This window comes from Protopterus annectens, chromosome 10.part0, assembly GCF_019279795.1.
Source record: "Protopterus annectens isolate FY-2018-M chromosome 10.part0, PAN1.0, whole genome shotgun sequence".
Classification (NCBI taxonomy): Eukaryota; Metazoa; Chordata; order Ceratodontiformes; family Protopteridae; genus Protopterus; species Protopterus annectens.
In genome coordinates, this window is record NC_056744.1 from 413967506 (window position 1) to 413986971 (window position 19466).

General features: G+C 41.0%; 1 protein-coding gene across 1 annotated transcript in view; it reads left to right on the forward strand.

Annotated features, from left to right (window-relative positions):
* Positions 1-1676: 1676 nt before the first annotated feature.
* PLA2G4A (phospholipase A2 group IVA) overlaps positions 1677-19466 on the forward strand; it is a 1409517-nt gene continuing 1391727 nt past the window's right edge. Inside the window, exon 1 of the mRNA XM_044085320.1 lies at positions 1677-1792. The gene's annotated coding sequence lies outside the window, so the exon portion shown is untranslated. The remainder of the gene's footprint in view (positions 1793-19466) is intronic.

Genomic DNA, 19466 nt, shown 5'->3' on the forward strand with positions numbered 1-19466 from the left:
AATTTCATTAATCTTCACCTTCTTGCCACATATTGTTTTCCCGGTGTCTTAACTTATCTCCACAGTCATCACCCCCCCCCCCCCACCCCATACCTCTCAACCTCTTAGTGCAAGAAATCTGAACAAAGCCTGATAAAATGGGGAGACAAAGGCCCAAAAATAGGGATATATTTTAAATATTGCTCTTATTAACTTAGAAATCTGCTAGAATAACAGGGTTTACCTTAACATACATTTTCTGAAGGATTTGAAGTCTGAAACTCAAATGTATCTATTTGGTGACTTCAATCTAAGGTTACCACCTGTCCCTCTTTGCGAGGGACAGTCCCCCTTTGGGCAGTTGTGTCCTGCGGAAAAAAATTAGAAATGGCAACTGTCCTGAGATTTTAAGACAAACTACATTTCTTAAGTTTTCTTGCATAAAACAGCTATTTTGTATCTAAAAACCTATGAACCTAAATATTATATGAATAGAATAAGGAACTCACATGTTGGAAAATAAGCTTTTTTGGCAAAAAAAAGTAAAGTTCTGTCCTTTGCACTGGCCGGGGGTATGTTTTGTCCTACAAAACCTCACATTTCTACAAAAAATGTCCCACTTTGGGCACCAGTCATCAGATCATTCCAGTGATTTGCCAGAAAACCACAAATTTTATGAGGAACTCACCAAAAACTATAAGGCAAAAATCTGGGTAATCTGCGAAAATCTTGACAGTTGAGAGGTATGTGGCTCCCCCTTAATAAGGGGGTTGTCAAGTACAGCCAAAACTAAACGTGTGTGCATGGGTGTTGAGGTGAGAGTCAACTCACACCGTAACAGTAAATACACATTCAGGACTTTTTTTGTACGGACACGTTATTTTGGGGGTTGTTGCTGGTTGCATTCCGTTTCCCTCCCAACAACCCCAGCCATGTACCCCACATTTGAGGATCACTATGTACGTTGTGAGTAAACGTCATGCTGTACAGAACTTACACTGCGTCTGGTTACGCAATATCATTCGTTCCTCTGTTGTCACCCCCTCAGCAGGCAGAAGAAAGCTGTACATTTCCAAATGAACACAAGTAAGTTCGAGTTCGTCACGAAGGTCCTACACAACATAACACAGTCGACGGGGGTTGCTACCTTTTTCAAATGTCCAAAGCTGGGCATTTTTTTATAGAAACGTGAGATGTTGCACGACACAACATATCCACAGCCAGCGCAAACGATCGAGCTTCACTTTTTTTGCCAAAATAAAAACTTATTGTGCTAGCGTTCCACTTACTTACGCTATTTCGTATTACATTTAGGTGTTTCAGATACAAAATAACTGTTTTATGCACAGATTAAAAAAACTTACGAGATATTTTTTGTCCTAAAATCTCAGACATTTGTCACATTTTAGGGTTTTTCCCCCACGGGGTACAGCTGCCCAAAGAGGGGCATGTGGTAACCCTACTATTAAGGATTCATTCCAGCTTTTCCACCCGACTTTATAAAATCCTTTTTCCTGACTTTGTGTATTACTTTTCCCTTACTTTCTTAATATTATCGTGTTGGGGCCTTTTTCTCCAGACAATTCACAAGATTCAGCTTCTAGCCCCGCCCCTGGGATAACGCCCCGCCCCCACTGGGACATAAGATACTTTGTAAAAGTTTTGAAATGCAACTTTTTGGTCCTTAGTAGCTTGGCGCTGTCTTAGCAAATCGAGGGTGTCACGCTCCGGAAGAATGAAGAGCTGCAGTGGATTTAATGATTTTTGGCAGATGGTCAAGTAATGCAAAGACACAGGAGCAAAACTTCGAAAGGTAAATGTAAATGGCAGTCACGCCTTATTCAGTAGTCCATAGGTACCAGTTAGGCTAAAGCATTTAAAGCACCACAGTCCCGGACAAGTAGTACCAGCAGCTGGTTCAGCAGCACTTCCCCAGACTTGGCTCCGTGGAGCTTGGCCAGAGCTACAGACGTTTGGTTTGTGAAATGCGCTGCAGTTTTGACATTACAGCAGTTTATTCTTCAAGCAGCACATTGTTTCCTTAAACTTATTAGAGTGTGATGAGGGCTGTATTTCCTAATGCCCCTGCTTGCTCTGCTAAAATTTCTTTCCGGTGTGTGAAGAGAAAGAATAAATTGTATTAGCATTTGCCGTAGTAGTCTAAATTAGCAGACTGATGCATGTTTGAAACATAAACAACACATATTACGTGGCTGTTTCTTGCAAAGACTAATTCTACTTTCATATAGTGAAAATAGTTTCTGATCTCTAAATGTTAACTTCTAAAACTGAAATTGTCTGGTTGCCAAGTAATGGTTGTTGTTACATTGAGAACCTTGGGCTCACCAAGTTGTACCAAATTTATACATTTGGGGATTGAGTTTTTGAAAAGACCACTGAGGGCATTGTGTTACATAGTAAATAGAAATCTGAAGGAGAAATAAGCACCACCCCCTTAAACACATCAGACCCCCGCCCCTTCTTATGAATTGCAATACTTTATTTGCAAGATGTGGTATAGAAAGACTGTATTTCTTTAGACGAGATAATGCTAAGGTGGCAGGTATGTTGGCGGAGCACTTGTGAGCATGGGTCTGGCATAGAATATCCTTCACATCAGTAGCAAAAAGGTGAATAGGTAATGTATCTGCAGTAGGTTAAAATAGAAGGGGAACCTAGCAGGTTTTATCTCCTCTCCGTTTTGTGCATAGCTGGACTAGAACTATGTTCTCAATGAAAACTGATGCAGATTCAATAATTTTTATCCAGAAGGAAATTAATTTTTCAAAGGAAATGATGTAAAACTATAGGATATAGGAGCTTTAATCTAGTGTAATGTTGCTGCCAGACAAGTAATTACTGGTGGATATTTTATTGAAGATGTGAGATATGAAAGTATACATTGCAAGAGAAGCAGTGGGTTTTCGCAAATACCCCAAACACTGAAACCCAGTATATATGTACATCTTTAGCTACTTCTTATTCCCTGTTGACTTGCAATATTTCCTCTGTCAAAAACAGGCAGTGATTGTATGAAAGTGGATTATTATTCCTTATTTTATGTCCTTCTGCATGCATGTACTACACATCATCCACCCTCACACACACCTTTTACACAAGCTATCAGTAAAACGGATTTGATGTAGCCTGGAGGCATTGCAAACCGAACATGTAAAGTGCTTATTCTACATATAATCAATAATTTTGCTCTTAAATATCTTAGAAGCTTTATTCTGTTGTATTGGCTACCTACCTCAGTGCAGTGAATGGCTAGTTAAATGCCAGCCTCATTTACCTACATTGGTTTTCAAGTCATGTGTTTTGCTTGCTGCCTTTAGTTTTGTATTTCTTTGTGGAATTTACAATGTTGGTGCCATAGCCCCTTTAAAAATGCATTGATGAAGCAGCATTGTATGGCAGTTTTGACTATTGCATATTTATATTGTATGGAATAGGTTTGAAACCAACCTGTTTGTAGAGGAAGGACATTTATAGGGTTCTCACCCCCTGTGCTAATCCTGAGTGTTCTGGAAGTTGTCAGATTTGTACCTATTCCTTTGATGGATGCTGGGAGATGGATGGTACTTTCTCTATTGCCATGGCTGAAGACCAATTTATGTTATGTTGTGCCCTGTAGGGACCTTTACAATTCATGATGCAGTGGGATTCTTTATGCATTTTTTAACATGCATGGCCTACAGTAAACATTTATCAGGCATTATTCTCATAAACTTGCCTGCTGTGATTCTTTGGGTACCTTCTGGATTGCAAAATTGGGGTAATGGGTCCTATTTCTAGAAATTGGAAGAGGAGTGTACATTCCATTGCAGAAAGGTCATACTCTTTGCATGCTCTAGAGTTCTGGAAAGGAGACTGCCTTAAGGATAGCTGTAAATGTAGCATATGTAGTGGTGAATGGCTTGCACTGCTTTATACAACTTGTACAGTCAACACAACTGTAAGTGGTGATCAGGATTTTGTTGAGTGCCATGTTTTTTTTCCCCCTTGCTAAAATCATGTCAGTTTATCTGCATTCACACACATCCTACTTTTACAGTTTTGATTCCTGCCTTTACACACTGTTTTCATTCATTTAATTTAACTACAATACTATTTAATATTTTCTAGAAAATGTCTCCAGGATATTGACTGTTTGGCTATTTTTGCTCACTGTATGTTAATGGCTCTGTAACTCCAAAATATTTTCACATTGTCTCTTGGCGTTTCCAGTGAATACTATTGGGATAATTGTATAGTAAAAAATTCTTACATTATGTTTCTAAATGTACAGGCACAAGAGTTGCTACCTCTTGAATTTTAATAAAAAAATGTTTTCATGGCATATTTAAAAAGAACCAAAATAAGCTTTTATTTGGAATTATGACTTTTTTACACTCAACGACTCAACAACACTATATAGTAATACTTTGATACCTTTGGTGTTTGCAGTTTAATTTCACACAATGCTGTACCCATGTTGCAGTTTTTTTTTTTATTTAAAAGATGCATACCAAGTTCAGACTTTGTACATAGGATATTAACATTCTTGTCTGAATTTTAACTTATACCTTCATATGTCAGTATCTGCATTATTACAGTATAGTCTTAAAACATTTTTCAGAACACGAAACACCAAGCACTTGTAGTGTGTGCCCATGCAGCCGCAGATAAGTAAACCAAACAAGATAACCAAAAGGCTATCACAGCATCTTGTATAAATAATGGATATCCAAATGAAAATTCACACTCGGTTTCCAGACATACAAATTTGAAGTTTAATAGACATAAACTAAAAGTAAAAAATGGTTAAGCTCTTTTGTCCCTAAAAAGCCATAGAACCTCATCAGAATCATATTCTATATATTTGAACCAGTTTAAATAGCTTTTTAAACAAATAACGTGGCATAAAGTATCCTGTAGTAGTCAAACACAAATTAATTCAATGTGTGTCAGTACTATCTATACTGTGTAAAACAATATGTGTGGAAAATACCATCAAGGGGTTGCTTTTGTTAAAAGAATATGTAAATGAATATATAAATAACCATGATTGTTTAAAAACTGTCTAAATATATTTAAAAAGTCATCATAATCGGCAACTCTAGATTTTAGTGTAGGGACAATGGAAGTGTATTCATTTAAGCCCTGATAATTACATGCATTAACATATAAGAGTGTTAAACATTTATGAGATCATCAAAAAATCTGCCCCACAGATACCCGTATTAAGGGCACTAGAAAATGTGGTAGTTGAGGGCAATGTTCACACATTCCAGAAAAATAATGTGTACACTTAGATGGCTTTCCTTGCAACATTCCCTTAGCACATGGCAATTGTGCTTCCAAAGGAGTGGCTTATGTAGCATTGTGTGAATGATGTTGTAATTATTACATTGGTAAAACTGAACAACATTTTGGGGAAAGAATTTATAAGCATTTTTATGCTATTTTAAAGCAAAACTCTAATGTCTTATGTAAATACACAGACGTGGGTACTAACTGGAAATTTTAAGTTTGACATATTGGAAGTGGCCCCACAAAATGAATAGAGTGGTTCTTGGGAAACCAGTATCAAGCACAGAGAATTGATCTGGCAGCTCAGATTGAATGCATGTAATAATCAGGACTTAAATGGAAATGCTTCCATTGCCCCCCCCATGCTCAAATCTAGAGGTGTCAGGTTATGATGACTTAGGTTCATAGGTAGGTACTAGGCTATCTGCCCGACGACATTTATAAGCCTAGCCAGAATGTGTTGGCTTAGTTCCCTGTGCCTCTGTCCAGCAGAGCCACTGAAGTGATCCCTGGGGTAAACTTTCTGTTTCCATCCACTCATCAAGGTTTCTCTTGAAGATGGTTAGCAAGGAGCTCTGCTTAATGTAGATTGGAATCTTGTTCCCAAAGCATGGGAAGTCTCTGGGACAGGAATCTATCCCTCCAGCATGTCCTGCTTATTGTTGTGGTGAGGTTTAGATCCTTAAAGCGTGTGGCTCGAGGGGATAAGTTTTTCTTTAGGTGGAGCATGTCCATCAATTCTGGGTTGGACATGGCATTGTATGTCAGGCAGAGATCACCTCTGAGCAGGCACTATGCAACAAAGTACAGCTGGAGTTTCTTCACTCGAGCTGCATAGGACATCTGTTTGAAGCCAGTGATCCTCTTGGTGAGGTACTGCTGTGGTCTTTCCAGCTGTTGCAGGTGTCTTGTAAGGTACATCCCAAATGGGACGTTGTACTCTATGATGGGTCTGATGAGTAGAGGAGCACAATGACCTCTTTTGATCTGGATGCAAACCCTTTTTTAATTAGGTGGGCCACATAGAAGGATTTTCTAACCACTTTGGCAATGTGATTATCAAAGAAGAGATTACTATCTACTTGGGTCCCCAGATCCCTTATTACATCTTCTGTATTTAGGGGGCTACCACCTATGTGATAGTTTGTGGGTACTTTGTTTCCAAAGGGGATGACTATGCACTTTTTGGCATTTAGCTTGAGGCCATGATTTTGACACCAGGTATCCTTCTCAGTGAGAGCCTTTTGGAGGATGTCTTTGTCAGCCGGTGATTCAATTATAGCCCCTAGTTTGCAGTCATCTATGAACTTGGTCAGCCATAGTCCTCCTGTGCTTGTCTGTACCTCTGAGAAGTATATGCTAAACAGGAGCGGTCCTAAGACTGAGCCCTGGGGAATGCCACTTGTAACCGGTTTGAGTCAGACCTAGCTCCCACAGCTCTCACCATGTGGGTTCTGTCCGTGAGCCAATTGGCAGCACATCTTGTGACATAGGGGTTTATGTTCAGGCTGGTGAGCTTGTTTATAATACCAGAATGGGGAATGGTGTCATAGGTGTTTGCGAGGTCTAGGTAGGCTGTGTGTACCACCTTTCCCTCGTCTATATCCTTGGTAACTGTCTCAAAAAAGTCCACCAGGTATAGGAGGCATGATCTGCCCTTAACAAAGCCGAACTGGGTAGGGTCCAGTGTTTGGAGGTTCCCAATGTCTCTGTTAATGAGTTCCATGATGATGCACTCCATAGCCTTGCAGACCAAGCTAGTTAGGCTTATAGGATGATAGTTCTCTGGGTCTGTTGTGGCTCCACCTTTGTGGAGCGGAATAACTGTTGCTGTGCACCACTTTATGGTTATGTAGCCTGTGAAGAGACTGAGTTTGAACAGTGTGTTTAGGTGAGGGGTTAGTTCATCTTTGAGCTCATGTAGGATGCAGCCTGGGACACCATCTGGTCCCATTGATGCTGTGCTTTTGGCTTTGGAGAGGGCTATTTTAATCCGTGTCTGTGATTTCAGGGGCTCTACATTCTTCTTGTATGGTTATAGGCCCTTTAGGGGGTGAGAGGGGGTGAAGTTTACACTGAATCTGTCTGCCAGGATGTTGGCAATATCGGTCGGTTCAGTGTATTTTGTACTATTCTGCACTAACTCCAAGCAGATCTGAGCATTGCCACTTAGATTCTTAACATAGCTAAAGAATGCCTTGTGGTTATCTTTGGAGTCCTTGGCAAGTTTTCTTTCAAAGCTCGCCTTGGATGATTTTATGAGGGATCGTAGTTTCTTGATGATACTGATCAGGGATGTCTTCCCTTCTTGGGATTTTACTCTTTTCTGTACTAGTTTCCTCCTTCTATTGTATAGCTTGTTTATGGCAGGGGTCCACCAGACTGGTTTTCTTTTCTTGGAGGAGTGATTCTTGGTTTTGCCTGGGATAGCACTATCCATGCATTCTTGCAGGTGCCTGTAGAATGCATTAGTAAAGGATTTTGCAGCTTGGACAGCATTATCCTTTAGCATGGGGGCTTTGAATCTTTCCACCTCCATCTTAAGTAACGTGAAGTTTGCTTTTGAAAAGTTTTTCATGGTGGTTTCCTTGTCTGGGAGTAGGAGCAAAATGTGGATATCCAAAGTGATTTGTTTATGGTCAGATCTAACCAGCAAGGGGTTGACCTCCGGTGTGGAACACCGGTCGCCCATGTTGGTGATGACCAGGTCCAATATGTTGTCACCTCTGGTGGGAGTGTTGACCAGTTGTTCCAGGGTGTTTGAGTTTATAAATTCTAGGAAATGTTGGGCAAGGGAGTTGGTACTTGAGTAGTTCTCCCAGTTAATGTTTGGGTAGTAATCACCCAATATTAAGGTATTTGGTAGGACCTTTATGTTACCCAGTATTTCCAGAAATGCTGAATGGAGGTCCTGGGACATGGTGGGTGATCTGTAGCAAGCTACAATTTGAATTGCAGTTTTGCCCATTGTTAGTTGCACGTGGATAATCTCTGAAGCATTGAGCTGTGCCACTAACCTGGAGGTGTGGGTATTCTTGATGAATATGGATACTCCCCTGCCTTTTGTATTTCAGTCTGGGTTCTGTGGTCAAAATATATGGTATGAGTTGTAGCCTGGTAGTACTGGGGTGCTCTCTGGAGCCTTAAACCAGGTTTCTGTTACTGCACATATATCAATTTTCTCCATACTGAAGAGTGCCTCGAGTGCGTGCATTTTGAGGTTTAGACTTCTGGCATTGAGTAGTATTACCCTCCGATTTTTGTTACTTGTGCTATTTATGGTGGTGGGTTTGTCTTTTGAGCCTTGCCTAAAAAAGGCACTATGGGGGTGGCAAGAGCCTTGGCCAGTATTCGAAAGCCTAAGGGTGATGGGTGCAAGCCATCTCTAGCAAAGCAGCATGGCTTGTCGAGCATGTCATCCCAGGCAGAAAGACACTAGATCCCCTTTGAATGACACCATAAACTTAGCCAGTTATTGAAATTGATAATTTCTTCTTTATACTGTGGGATCATTCTTGGTGAGGGCAGGATGCTACTCAGGGTCAGGATCATACTGGCCTGGGCTATGTGATTAGAGAGCTCTTCCATGTCTCTTTTCATGTAGTCCAGGGAGGTATGGCTCAGGTCATTCACACCAACATGGACAATGACAGAGTCTTATTTGTACTTGTTCTGGAGTGACCTGAGTGATTGTGTTATGTGGTGGATCCTGGCACCCGACAGGCAGCTAACCGTAAACTTCTCCTTATTCAGCCTAGTGAGTGGGATGTCAGTGTGCCTGACTATAGAGTCACCTATTACTAGTATGTTGGGTATGTTATTTTGCCTTGAGAGCTGTGATTCCATAGCACATTGGTTTTGTGAAGTATGGGTTTCATGGTTTGTGTTGAGGGGTGGAGGTTGCTTGGATGTCTGCTTTGGAGGGCTCTGTTGCTTTTGCAGATTTTTTTTAGAGCCTCAGAGTATGTTTTTGTGTATTTACGTGTGCTTTTTGCCGGTGCTGGTTTATTGGGTCTATGTGTGACTGGTGGTGTGATGCCAGTATTTCCCTTCTCCTCTTGACTGTGATCCAGTCTTGGGTTGAAAGAGCTTAGCCTCCAGTTTGGCTGTATAATTGCATCTCTTGCATGTATTAGTGTTTGGTGGCAGGAGGAGAGGGTTGTCTGTACATGAGGCAGTTCTAACATTGCCTCAAAATGCCCATATTCACCAGTTGGACTGGAGAGTACACCTGAAACTTCCCTTTGGACATGCCTGGATAGGTACAGTAAACTGTTTTATTGAATGGCTGGTAAGGATGAATAGAGAGCCTTGTCCTTCTGTAGTGCTAGGGTTTATAAGTGCTTGCTATGAGTTTTGAGCAAGTGTCGGGCTGAGAAATGAATGGCTTGCATGCTTAAGTTGAAAGTTTGTTGAATTTTTAAATATTTTAAACATTTTAAATGTTTTTAAATATATTTCGACAATTTTAAACAATCATTGTTATTTATATATTTATTCACACATTAGTTTAACAAAACTATCCCTTTATGGCATTTTTCACATATTTTTTGATATATAGTTTTTTACACCACTTAGATGGTATTGATGCACGTTGAATTAATTTGTTTGACTACCACTGGATATTTTATATCATATGATTTGTTTAGCAAGCTATTTAAACTGGTTCAAATGTATAGAATATGGTTCTAATGACCTCCTAATGATTTTTAGGGAAGAAAGTGCTTAACCATTTTTTACATTTAAGGTATGTCTATTAAACTTCAAATTTGTATGCTTGTAAAGTGAGTTAAAATTTTTACTTGGATACCCGATATTTATACAAAACACTATGTGAGCCATTTGGTCTACTTGTTTGGTTTTATTTTTCAGAACAAGTTATGTGGATGTTCAACCTTATCCTACATATTGCATGATGTAATACTTATTAGGGCATTCAGATAGCCCAATCTCAAGTACTTACTAGTTTGGGTCCCTGTTAGAAAGTCAAACATCATAACATCGATGTTCAAAACAGTGAGCCTAGAAGACTGAGAAAAAAAAAAAAGATCAAAGTGTGCAGGTGAGTGATTGCAAGAGATCGTACTTCAGCTGTGTTTGGGGTTTTGCCATTCCTAGATGTAGCATGATCTTGGAGTTGGTGTGTTTGCGTGTGTATATGCAAGTAGCAAGTTATGTAGGGGGCACAAGGGGGGGTTTACCCCAGTACAAAAGCTTTTCGAGTTGTTGTGGCACTTTGGCATTGTGCCTTTTTGATCTTCTGGGTGTACTGTTATGAATGTCGATGCTATGACCATTTGACATTCTAACAGGGACCCGTGATACCTATACCTGGAATCCAATATATATTAATGAAAGTGGAAGATCTTTCTATTAATTTGAACTATGACTAAACAAAACATTCCTTTGTCATCTTTTATATGTCTTAATTATCTGGGGAATAGGTAACATTTTGGTCCATATAATGGCTACCCCTCTTTTTTCTTAGTGTGATATGAACTGACTAAGGCTGTGTAATTGTTTTGTATTTAATTTAGTTATAATCTCTTTCAAAAGATGTTTCTTGGAGAAAAAATGTTAGCTCTATGCAGGTCTAAATAAACTTCCTCTTTTGCAAGGGTTATTTAAACCATTAATCTTTATTGAACTCCCTTTCAATGTTGCCATTTTATGTATGTACCATTGCTGAGAATATGATCATTATTTCAAGCTTTACATGTTTTCCTGTTCTATTCCCTCCAGTGTGTTTGTTAATTTAATCATATCTTTTGAAAGAATTACACTTTTGTGGGTATGAAATTCTTTGAAATTTTTTAATATTGAGGGTACAATTGTAATAAATGAAGTGGATGTCATAATATACTTATTATAGCATAGAATAAACAGATTCTTAAAAATTAAACCTGCACCCTGCCTGGAGTTATGAACTCCCAATCCGCGTAGCATCAACCACGCAAATTACCACCCTGTCTATAACAGCAGTGATTCAGCTACCACCCATTGTCTGTAACCATTAGAATTATAACTTTTAGTGCTTGTTGTGAAAGCTCTTTACAGACATCATAACTTTTATCTTGTATTTTAATAGTATCCTTGTACTAATCAGTCTATTCGTGTCCTTTAACATTTACAGTCAGCAGGAAGAATGGAAAACGTATCTAATATATTATAGAAACGTTCAACGTAGATCCACTAAAGAATAATGAAATTTAAACTATCAAATCCTTGATAAATTTGATTAACAAAACTCTAACTTATTTGAGAAAGTAATTAAAAGTTTAAATCGATGTGTAATGCTTCCCCAAATTCTGTGATTAATTTTTTATCAAAACTGTAATTGTCAAGTTGTCATCAGAGTAAATCCAGTTATATTATACCTATCATGAAATACAAAAAGAGCTTAACAAGAAAAGAAACAACCATTATGAATAACATATTCTAAACCTATCAAATAAACCCCAGGATTCAGCAAGCTCTGCATGGCATGCAGGAGTAGTGCAAGAGCTGCTGCAGGCAATATGGCTACCATGTGATCCAGGAGTAAGCTTCTGGGACATGCATGAGCGCTCCTGCACAGACACAACCCCTGTATGCTAATTACCTCAGTTGCTGGTAAAAAACATGCAAATGAGGTAAATTAGTAATCCAGGAAGCAGGCAGGCATCCGTGCAGGAATAATGTAGACTCCAGAAATGTATTTATCCGGTAGCCGAATACATTTTTGTAAACTACTAAATGGATTTATTTATTTTATTTATTTATTGCAGTTGGTTTACCAGGATAGTCCATTGGGCCAAATGAACCCGTTTTCAATGGAGTCCTGGGGAGAAAAGCTCCAAGATACATTCAAAGTTACACAATAGGTACAACAGGTAGTAAAAAAGAAGACAATATCAAACAGTACAGCAAGTATACAGTTAAATACATTGTGCAGAAAAACATATTAACTATTTAGCACAGCAAAAATATCCATTTATACAGAATAGTTAGGAAAACATAGTTACTAAAAAGGAAGAGGAGGTACAATGACATAATATAGTGGGGGAGGAAGAAGCATAAGGACTTGTTTAATAAATTCTATTGAATTTTCAGGGTATATTAAAGATGTGAGCAGAGCAGGGAGGGATGTGAGAAGGAGTAGAGTAGGTTATGTAGGGTGGGAGCAGGAGCATTCCCACTGTGATGCTAGATGTGTATAAAGAGATTTTTTGAAAGCAGAGTGATTAGAGGTGGTGCGGATGAGTGGAGGAAGGGAGTTCCAGAGGCGAGCTAGGTTGAAGGATAGAAGGTTTTTGCCTGGGGGATGTGTAGGTTTATGGACTTTGAGTAGGTTTTGATTGTTTGATCTTAATACTCTATTGGGTAGGTGCATTTTAAAGGCAGTAGAGAGGGAAGGACAGAGGGAGGGGTTGAGAATAAGCTTATGGGCTAGAGTTAGTTGAGTGTAAGTTAATTGATTGGGAAGTTCTAGCCATTTTAGTTTCTGGAGGGAAAAACAGTGGTGGGTGGAAGACTTGTGGCTGGTGGCGAATTTTGCAATTTTGTTGTAGCAAGAGGAAAGTTGTTTTTTGAGAGAGGACTGAAGATTAGTTAGGAGTGGGGCGCCATAGAGAAGGGAGGGGATAAGGAAGGAAGTAGCGAGAGTTATTTTAGTAGCAGAGGTAAGGTAGGTATTTTGTCTATAAAGCATGCCAAGTTTTTGATGGGTTTTTTTGATATTTTTTTGTAGGTGAGAGGTAAATTTAAGTTGTTGTCAATTAGTACCCCAAGTAGCTTGGTCTCTGAAACCATTTCTAGGGGTGAGTTATTTTGGCTACTGATTGAAAATGTATTCATATTGAGAGAAGTAATTTTAGAAGGAGTAAATATCATAAGCTTGGTCTTGGAGGCGTTGAGAGCTAGGTGATTTTTTAACATCCATTGCTCTGTTGTAGAGAAAGCATCTTGAGTTAGTTTTTGAAGTGTGGTGATAGAGGTGGATGAGCAAATGATAGTTGAATCGTCTGCATATTGGATGATGTTTGAGAATGGGATTGATTTGTGGAAGTCATTTATAAATATGTTGAAGATAACGGGACCTAGAATGGAACCTTGTGGAACACCTGTGGGGGTACTAAGGAATGAGGAGGTAGCTTTTTTCCCATTTTACTGCTTGATTTCGGTTGGATAGGTAACTAGTGAACCAGTGCAAGGAGGAGGAAGAAAGGTTAACATGGCAGCTTAAACAAACACATGTATTAGAAGGGTTAGGCATGCCAAAGGCCAAATATATGGCCATAGGCATGAAAATTAACATCAAAATTTATAAAAAATAACTTTTTTTTGGCCAGTTTCAGCCATTTAAGCATAGGGCAGTGGTGGGCAGTGGTGTGCAAACAGTATCGGCCCAAAAAGTATTAATAAAAAAGCATTAATAAAAAAGCAGGAAATAAGCTTTTAAACCAAAATCATAATTTTGCAATAATAGTCAACGGCATGCATAACACAACAAGACCATGGAATAGTGGTTGCTAAGGGGGAAGGCTGAGTGTTGGTTTTGTAACCATGCATTAGCAGTCAGTCCTATGCAAATAAGGGCAATGATACTGAATCACAGATTTCCCCTCAGTGCTAGCTTGCACCCAACCATGTAGGTGCAGTAATACTATGGTGTAAGCTTAAGAGCTGGATGACTTCATAAGGGGGTGTGTCATGCATGCTGTAAGCTTATTTGAACTCTGTGGCCCATGTTTGCCCTTAGCTAAGCACAGCTAAGGAAGGGGGTGTGTCTGAAGCTGCCTAGCAGTATTTACATTGCTTAAATGGGTGTGCGTGCCACGCACTGGGTTTTAAACAAACAAAAAAAAAAAACAGGAAAAAGCAGCTCCATTCACATCTGTGCACTGGGTTTGCATGACACACCTCGTAGCTTAAACAGGAAGGCAATGGGAAGGGAAAACAGCAGTAGGACTGTAATCAAGGAGAACTACCATAGCTGGCAGGTGAAATGTATCAGACTCAGCCAATTACACAGGCAGCAGCCCAGCCCAGTACACTGCTATAAACTATGCAAACACCTTTTCCCTTTGGTTTTCCCACAAACTCTACACCACCAGTGTACACAAACGGGGAAATTTTACCTAACAGAAACAACAAAATGATAGGGGCTGCTTTTGCTCTCATAAATCAATATGTAGAAGAGGCTGAGGGTGGTGAGGATGAGAATGCAGACCAACCCACAATGAGGAGATGAGTTGGAGATAGTGGAGCACTATAGGCTGGACAGGGACCTCCTACAGCAAATTCTTGAGCTGTGCCAGCCATGCCTCACACAGAACTAACAGAGGGGAAACCATCCCAGTGGATACCAAGGTATGTGTAGACTTTAGCCAAAGATACCTTCCGAAGGCCAACTGGGGTATCATGGAGATCTCACGGGCATCAGCGTCCAGGGTACTCCACCAGTTCCTGGATGCCATGCCAGCACATGCCAGTGAGCACATATATTGCCACAACACCCACGAGGCATTGACCAGCAATTTGCATCTCTTCCACCAAATAGCAGAATACCCTGAGGTAGTAGGTGCTATAGACTGCATGCACATGCACATCAAAGCACCACCCGGCAAGCTGGGTAGGGTCTACATAAACCGCAAGGGCTTCCCCTCCAACTGCCAGGTTGTGTGCGATGCCCAGGGCATTATAATGAATGTATGTGCTGGCATCCCTGGAAGCTATCACGACTCCCACACGTGGAATATGATGCAACTGTACCAGAGTTTTGCCAGTGGGGACATCCCATATGGCCACCTAGTGGGGGATGGGATGCTGGTTACACACTGGAGTCGTGGCTGTGATGACACCTATCAGAAATGCACACACACCCGAACAAGATCTCCATAATGAGGCACATGCACAAACCAGAATCATAATATAGCATGTGTTTGGGATGCTCAAGTCACGGTTCCAGTACCTGGACATATCTGGTGGAGCCTTGCAGTACTCTGCAGCTACATGTACCCAACCCAAATTGTCATTGTATGTGCCATGCTACACAATGTGATCCTACGGAAACAGCTGCAGCAGGAACAACACTGGGCAGGGCCACACAGGCCCCCACCATTGCCAAGGCCAGCACAGGCACAGAGTGACTCGGAGGAGGAACAACCTGAGCCTGCCCCTGTAGGCAGAAGGAGGCGTACCCAGTATGCCCAGGCTTTGGCAAAGAGGCAACACATGTCATATTAACTAATATGGTAGGAACCCAGGGAATGACACCTCTCTCTGACTCATGCATACAGTAAAAGGGATGCCAAACATGACACTACCTGTGCTTAACCATGTATAGGGAGTGTACTATGTACATCCAACATAGTCAGTCCTCCAGCACCATCCTCAATACCGACGCAGCCACAAGTTAAGTCACTCTCACTATCAATTGCTGAATGGAGTAGTATGTTCTGCTACTTGTATCTATGGTATGGATGTGAGCATGCAAGGGAACCTGGTGGCTGAATAGGATGGCAGCAGATAGTAGACACCTATATGGGCAGCATGAAATCCATAACAAATACTGGTGTAAACATAGGAGACAGTACTAAACAAGGTGACAAATCCCACTGCAGGACATGTGGTGGGTCAAATGTGTGTCCATAGGACACACACATGCATGCCAGTGAGGCTCACATACCCAACAACCATCTCAGCCAACAGGACAAGTGTAGATGACCACAAAGAAAGGCTGTACTAAGACCTCCGATTGATGGCAATGGAGGACAGCCCCCCTCCAGACCTACACAGATAGACTACAACAGGCCAAGCAGTTGGATGTTAGTTCTGAAGGGTATGACATCTGAAACTGAAATGTAGGTCAATAAAACCTAATATCTGTACTACACTGATATGCCTCTAGTTTGCATGATGGGTCAGAATACAGAATGAAATGGAAGCCAACAGAGTACTTGAAATACCAGTACAGTCATAGTAAATGTTTACAGTTGTCAGGTGTGGCCCTCCCCACAATCCTATGTAGAATTGTAGTAACATGTACATGTGGGTATAATAACAGTGGAGCACAGATTACCTGAGCTGGCCAAATTACCAGGAAAGATTGTTGCACATGTACAATATGCAGGGCTCTGTGTGTTAGGTTGTGTGTTTTGTATATTGTGTGAAAGTGGTTAGCATGTAGGCATGGAGGGTTGTGTCCTGGTGGCATATAGCCAGTACTGTTGATGACCGGGCTAAGTTCTAACAACTGCAGTGCCAAACACAATGCATCCCAGCAAGACCCAATCCAGCAGTAATCCATAGTAATTGTTCAGATGTAATATCTGTCACCATCTGAAAGATGGACATGGCATGAATATGAGCACAGACATACAAACAATACTCAGGCAGAAGTACCCTAGACTGAGAGTGTATAAAATATTACTGTGAAATGGACACACCTTTGGAATTGTACATACAGGTTAGCAGCACATTAGTTCTGTGTAGTATGGAATAATTGTCATCTGACCAAACACTGGCAGACCACAAAAGTCAAAAGTATGAAGTACTGAGAAACTGCTGATGTCCCTGCACAAGCCAGTGTAAGGGGAATGCCCCACATATATCTGTGAGTCAGCTGCAAGAAGCTTCCATAGCACACATGCACTCAGCTCACCCCACCATCAGCCATAGGTTCGTCACAGGACATACCCCTGCTGTTGGGAATGAATACAATATTAACCCCACTTTTCTATAGGAATACCCACAGAATGCAACATGCTGAAGAGATATCACATACATGTGTGTCCCTAGCTGTAAGCAGCATCCTGCCAGCATCCATACCAATGGATTAATAAGGACAGAAACTATTGCCATTAGCACCTTGCACAACTACCCTGTTACCCCAGGGGAATCCCAGTGGCTTGCAGCCTGGGCTGTAGGAGTGACAGAATGCACTGACCTACATCACTACCAAAAGCCCTACAGTCCTCTGTCAAAGGCTTGTGTCTCGCCCATACTGCCAATGTATGTTATCTCATGGAGTCCCAAATAATGACTTAACACAGTCCACTAAACACAAACGCAAGGCCATATCAACTAATTCCAGTAGCTTATCCACCATGTCCTACTGCTTGAACTGTGGACCAACCCCTAAATACTGCTGGGATGAAGTGATAACTATAGGGATACTTATCAGATATCGCTTGGGGTTACTTTTCAGATATTACTTGCATAATGTTAGGAAGAGGATAGAATAACAGGGGGGGGTTAGAAGCATGCACACCATGGAGTGTGTAAAGTCTGAAACTCTGATGTGTGCCCATACTATCTCTGCCTGCAAACCTGGGAATGGGGGACTAGAAACCTGCTCATAAACCACAAGGTGAAGGGGAAATGACCAGATATATGAGCCCTGCCTCTGGGTAACCTGTATGAATCTGTACAACTGAGAGGTATGGCCACAGCAGGATATGGCCATTCTGTCTTGTCAATAGATGTACAAGCATGGGATCCTCAGCCACCACAGTACCAAGGTGCTTGACCATTTGCACAGACCCATAAGCAAGTGTCTACAGCTCCCCCTCCAGAATGGCATGATTATGCAAGAATATGTAGGATGCAGACTACAATACTGGACACAGCTTCATTCATCTTGTATTCCCTAGGAAATTACTGCAAGCAAATACGTATATCTGGCAGTAGTTGGTGACATAATACATCACGGTGTAAAGCAGTACATATGTCTGAATATCTCTGCTAACACCAAAAGCATGTAGCAGAAGCAGCACAGACAATTAGTTACAGTATCCCACTATCCTTTGCCCATTGTGACTCCATATTGTCAACCTATCTACAGATATCCTGCAGAAACAGGTTGCTATCTGTAAGTGTAGAACACAAATGCCTGTACTGGAGTACAAGCTACCTGGAGTGGATTCACACGTTCGATACAGAAGGTCATACTGGGCATGCTCCCACACTTAAAGAAATGAAGCCCATGTCTGGCAACAACAGTGGAATATACATATCTGTCGGTCACAGATGTCTGTGCACACACACCACATTGCCCTCCAGTCATGCTTTGCACACACATTGGATAGGAATACACACATATATCCAAGGACAACACACTATAATAGATCAAACATGCACAAACAGAGATGTGGGGAAAAGAGAACAGGCAGTGACAGAGAGTTTCCCATCATGAGGCCTGTCCCACCCACCACACCTCCAGTTGGCCAATATCACATTATATGCCAGTGTCTATCACTGTAGACATTTGCTTCTGGTAGCCCTCAGCACTGTAGTGTTTGTGGTGCTTGTGATAACTGTGTAACATGACAGTACAAGTCCTTTATTCATCTAGCAGTTGTATACACAGTCCTGTCAAATGTAAAGTTGTGTGTGACTGAGTGTTGTGTGTGTATTTCCAGAGGAATGGTTTATGGCCCATTCACACATGCTGCACTCCCCATCGCCCTAGTTTAGCTAGCCTGCTGATGTTGGTCACCTTGAAATACCCCTTTGGACAAGGATCATCCCTATAAGATCTGTGGTGTGTGCAATAACTGTGTAATGCTATAGTGTGATGTACTAGTTAGGTAGGAGGTCTTATCCGAGACATGGAAACTGTGTGTGTAGGGATCAATGCTTTTGAGGCCATTCACAGTCCCTACACCTTCCACTGACCTACCTTAGCAAGCCTGCTGATGTCTGTCATCTTGAAATACCTCCTTGGACAAAATTTAGCTCTGTGGTGCATGCAATAACTGTGTAATGCTATGGTGTGATGTACTAGTTATGTAGGAATTCTAATTCCAGACATGGCAATTGTGAAACTCTGTGCATTTGTGTGTGTAGAGATCAATGATTTTGAGGTCATTCATAGACACTACACCTCCCATTGCCCTACATTAGCAAGCCTGATAAGCTCTGTGGTGCATGTGATAACTGCGTAATACTGTACTGTAGCAAACCATTTACTGTGGTAATGTATGCGATTCCCTGAGAGAATGTGGTTGTGTCTTCTTTGACACCTGCTTTTGTGGACAGTCACATGTACTACACTTCCCTTATCCCTCCTTTATCACAGTTGCTGATGTCACTCACCTTCAAAGATACTTTTGGATATCTCTCCAACATGTAAGATCCGTGGCGTGTGCAATAACTGCATAACAATGTAATAGCAATACATAAGGTAGGGGATTGCAACTCAGTACTGG